Below are 5,605 nucleotides of genomic sequence, written 5' to 3' on the forward strand. Positions count from 1 at the left end.
AATATTTAGCCTAGCCTAGGTGAGGCCAGTACTTTTTCCAGCCTGCTAAAACTTCACTGAAGTTATCTATCTACACATAAGTGGAAAATAGAGCCTGTTTCTATCCCATCTCATGTAGAAAGGTGACAAAAGTTACATTTCCTGCATATGATAGCCACTGTCTCAATTCTTTTTGTTTTTCATTTCCCCAGTATTCCCACTTTATTTCGACCAACTTCAGTAAAAGCATCCATTTGCATATCGTTAATGGTGTGTTGTTTTCTATGCAGCTCAGAAGTGCCAGCCATTAAAAAAAACAACACATTAAGCTCTTCGCATATATGTGCTTTTATACACAGTAATAATAACATCCGCCTTTACATTTAGAGCATTCAAATCACTTCAGATGCATAGATCCAATCGTCCTCATAATAACACTGCAGTTTGCTCAATATTATTACCATTGCACTGTTGACAGAGGACTGAGACTAACAGCATACTGAGGCACTGAAAGTCTCCGACTGAGATTAAAGTTGAGGTTCAGTGTTTGCCTTCACACACACACACACACACACACACACACACACACACACACCCCCAAAGCATGAGTAGGTCACAATTTTGGTCTATCAGTTTAGGATCTGGGGCCACAACAGGCCACAACTTTATGAAAATATATACCGAAGACTTGCAGTGGTCCTGACTATTCTGCTAATCCACCCCCTTTTGGTGCAGCTTCCATTCCTTGTAGGAGACAACAGATGCACTCAGTGCCCTCTATGAATGATCCTATCCCTGCTCCAAGCTCACCTATGATGATGGTAGCATATCAACACTAACCCCACCAGAGGACTAGGGAAGATCTAGATCGCACTGCTCCTTTTTCAGGCATAGAAGCATTTGAGGTTGATTTTACAATCCATGGACAAGGAGTTCCTAGCCATAATTCCCAAGCGGAGAAGACTTTGGGGATCAGTCCCTCCATTGTCCACTCCGCTTCCCAGAGCTGCAAACCAATCCCAAAGCCTAATCCCTAAGTAGAACTTAGGTTACACCGAAGCTGCAAATATCCCACACGTAGCTATCAACCGTCCCCATAATACTCCCCCACTGACTGACTAACAGACTCTTGCAAACCTCATGTATCCAATTGTGTGTGTTGGCAACAGTATGTGGGGGTGAGAGAAAGAAGGCTTGCTTGAAGGAAGGAAGCCACTTATTTAATGCAGGCACTTTGAGCAAGTGCGGGGGTGTCCAAACGTTTTGGCAGGAGGGGCCACATCCTATCTCTGACACCGTGCTGGGGGCTGGGGAAAAATTAATTTACATTTCAAATTTGAATAAATTTACATAAATGAATATATTAGAGATGGAACTTGTATGAATGTATGAAGGTCTTGCAATAGCTCAAGGCCTATAAAAGGCCTTGCACAAAGCAAGGCTGGCCTTTCCTTAACTGCAGCTGCTGCATCACAGATGTGAAACAGCAAGCAGCGGAGGAAGCCCTCCTCCCTCAGCTCACATGAGAGGTTGAGCAGTTGCCCTCATGCTGAGAGCAGTTGCGTCAGGCTAGGACCGGCTCCAGCATGTCTCCAGAGGGCCAGAGGCTCATTGGAGACTGGGTGCTCCCTGAGGGCCATATTGGGAGTCCCCGAGGGCCGAAAATGGCCCCTGGGCTGGGGTTTTGACTCCTCTGAGCAAGAGAACAGATGCAAATGGAGAAGTGGTAGTTTGCAAGTCAAATTGTGAGCCTCCTTCCCTGCAACTTGAGTTGCAATCCTATACACTCTTTCCCAGAAGTAAACCCCATCGCATACAATGGGATTTCTTTTGAGTACACATGAAAAGGGTAATATAAACAGACAGCACCTCCCTCCCCCCCCCCCCCGCTGGAAGAGGATTCATGCACTGTTGGTTTCCCTGTCTTTTCCGTTGTCCCCCCAGTTCCTAAACTGCTAGAACAAAAGATTGAGGAAAAGCCACTTTTGCTGCTATCTCTCCTATTTGTTGCAAGCAAGGGAGGGGGACTGCTTCCCTGTAAGCCAAAAGCAAGGAGAGGAGGAGCTGTGGCAAGGAGAGCTCGAGGGGAGGACAGTCTAGGACTCTTCTCACTTGCCAAACTCACAGATGCTGAAATCCACGTGGGGTTTTGCTACCATATGTTTTAAACCCATGTGGATGTCTGCAAACTCAAAAAGAAAGAGTTTTGTGGAAGGTACTTGGATATTCCATGGCACAAAACCCACAAGACAAGGAAATCCATGTGAGTATTGCTTCTTATCATGCACTTATTCCATAGAAAATGCATGTGTGTGTCATTTCTCCCAGCTTTATGACAACCTGCACTCCTGTTTCCCTTTCATTTCCTGAGGATCTTCAAATAAATGGCGCAGAAGATGTTATTATTTTATATAGCTGCTGTCTCCACACTTAGTTTTGTTGCATTCAGAATTAAAGTTGGTAGATTTGAAACGGATGTACATCAGTGTAAAGAGAGAAAGAACTCTTTGGAAAAGTTCCATAAATATATTTCTAAAGAATATCCAACAGAGCCACTGTCCTCCAAAATTCATGAGATGGCACTGCTGCCACCTGGTACTCTCAATAATCAGTATTCGACGTGTCAGCCCCTTACCAAGTCAGAGGTTTTGGAGAACAATTGAAAAGATAACTGGGATTTGAATAATAAGGATAGCCGGCTTTTACACAAACTTCAAAGTCTGTTTGTCTGACTCTAGTGAACACCCCCCCCCCCATAAGATACAGAGGGGTTCTGTGCATATGACACTTCTAATCTCTGCAGGGGTAGAAATTTGGTCCTGCAGATCTTTAATCCTGCAGAGTTTATAATTATCACAAGACACAAGATACATGTCTATAGAGGTCCATGACTCTGTGGGACTGGTGCTTTCTGGCTAAGCAACCGAGCAACTAAAAAAGCTGAAAGTGGAGCTTACAACTATTATTCCATCTTGAATGCACCCTTCATGTCCTTAAGGGGTTCACATAGAAACAGGTTCACTATCCAGCAGTGCTTCTCAACTTCTCAAGATTTGAAGCTGTGCCACTGTGGAACACTTAACCTGTATGAGAGAGGCCTCGGCTGGTGTGAAATTTGGGAAGAAACTCACTTAGAATAAGAGAATGCTCATATTTGCTAGGTCATTTGAGGTCCTTAATTTCATATGGCTACGTGATTTAAAGACATCTAATTAGTCAAAAAGCATTAGCAATTGGGTTGGAGCAGAAGAGTTATTTAGAGTCCAATCCTATCCAACTTTCTAGTGCGATACGGATGCAGTGCAGCCCTAAGGTAAGGGAACAAACATTTACTCACCTTGAGAAGGCCTTGTTGACTGCCCCTACCACTACAGGTTGCAGCTCTGCCCAATTGGCATGGTTGCATCAGTGCTGAAATGTTGGGTAGGATTGGGTCCTAAAACTCAGGAACATATTACATACTGCTAGACTAATCACCATCAGTGGCAAGTGGCTCCAGTGGACACTGCACACCAGTGAACTTCGAACACCCACTGGACCAAGCATGATTGTGTAGACGGTGGGCAGAATGGAGTGGGGGGTGAGCTGATTAGGGCAGCAATGGGAGAAGAGGAGGAGGGAGGATTGGGACCGGAAAGGGGACAGGTTTGGTGGCAGCAGCATCTGTCAAATCCAAACCCGCTTCCCAGCCTCATCCACCTTCACAGGTCTACACAGACGTGCACTAGCTATGAAACTGAGTAGGCCCAATGCTGAGTAGGCCTTATGGCCCTACACAGGCTTTCCCCAGGGCAAGGAAACAAATGTTCCCTTACCCTGAGGGGGCCTCCAGAGGCTGAAACTCCCCCGCGGGATACAGGGAGTGCCTTTTACAAACTGTTTTGAGCCTTGCAAGAAATAACAGTTTCTGAGTATAACAAATAAGTTAGTACATAAGCAAGTAGGGAAGCCTCAGTTGAACTCCATGGGATTTACTTACATTGGATAAGTGTACACGTCACTTGTTGTGAAGGTTAATCTATGAGATCTTTTTCTTTCAGGTATCTGTGCAATGGTTAAACCCTCGATTCCTTTGTGTTGCCAGATTTTTCATTGACGTGTTAGGCACTTTTCTTCAGCTCCCCGTCACAAAATAAACAATGTCGGAAAATGGAACCAGAATAAATGAAGAGAAAAACCATTTGTGTGTGTATGTGTGTGAACACAGGCATTTTGAAGAGGGAACAGTTACAAGCAATGATATTATGTAACCAGCCTGCCTTGCTGACATCCCCAAACTGACTGATTTTTAATAATTTATTGTCTCTACAAAGTACGCGTACATCAGCATAGCAGCTGTGTCTCATTTTTCGCATTCTGGAGTTGTTGTTAATACAGCAGACTTTGTACCTTGCTGGGTTGCATTTAAGGCATGAAAATGCCTTCTTCGTTAAAAGGAATGGGGGACGGGGAGAGGCTGGGGGTAGGGGAGCCAAATTAACAATTGTCTGGTGTAGATTCTAGCTGGGATAAACTTCCCATTTTTCATGCGCTTCCTTGACTTTTATATGTACATTTCTGACAGCAACAGCAGAGGCACCCAGTAAAACAAATTACAGCTGTAGATCATGATTGCCTCTCATCTGCCCTCTTTATTATCATGTAATCTGGTCGTTTTTACTTCCGCACGCACAGCAAATATTCTCTCAGTACTGTACTTTTCTGATTATGCCGACATCTTCGATCTGAGGACAAGTTCAATCTGTCATGATGGGAAGCAGCATTACAATATAATGAATGCTCTCATTTCCTGCATATATATATATATATATATATATAGAGAGAGAGAGAGAGAGAGAGAGAGAGAGAGAGAGAGAGAGTGCGCTGGGGTTCATCAGTGCAAAACTGTAGACTCTAATAAGTATATTTATCTTGCAGCTGTGAAGGTAGATCAGAAATAATGTTCTGGAGTGTTTATTTTTTGTCACTTCCATGCTGCAGAAGCTACAAGATCATGGGAAACTGAAAAGAGTCATTGAGTGTCATTATGGACATCAGTGAAGAGAACTCATTTCTGTCCATCCAGGTTTAATGATTTTGTGCAACCGTACACAAGTCTTTAGAAGCATAGCGTCCATTCTCTTCCCAGTGTTGGCTGTGGAGTGTCTCAAGCCCAGCCTACCATAGCTGCTGCTTCAATGGATGGACGGCATCAGGGTGTACTGTGTATAGTTCTTGTTTGTCCAATTCCTTGTCCAAACTCCTTGTGATAGCTGGTTTGTTGTCAGTTCCAAATTTCAACTCTGTCACCTGCATCACGTCGTTTTGGAATTTGATTATGAAAGAATGAAAGCAGATCCCCTAGCGTTGTGGTTACTTCTTAGGTAGATCTGCTGTGCTACAAAATGGAATCTGAATCTCATCCTCTTAAAATGTGATGGTGTAGAATGCAGCGTCAAGGCTGTTGACTGGTGTGAAGGGTCATGACCATACCATTGCTAATAAATCAGGAATACGTGTTTCCAAGCACATGTTTCCTTGCCATCTTCAAAATGCTGGGGATGGCTTATAAACAGAGATGGCCAACCCAATGCAGCTACCTGATACAGGCCCCCTCCCACTGAAGGGGGGTAAAGCATTTACTTAC

The sequence above is a fragment of the Tiliqua scincoides genome, chromosome 4, assembly GCF_035046505.1.
Source record: "Tiliqua scincoides isolate rTilSci1 chromosome 4, rTilSci1.hap2, whole genome shotgun sequence".
In the NCBI taxonomy this organism is placed as follows: Eukaryota; Metazoa; Chordata; class Lepidosauria; order Squamata; family Scincidae; genus Tiliqua; species Tiliqua scincoides.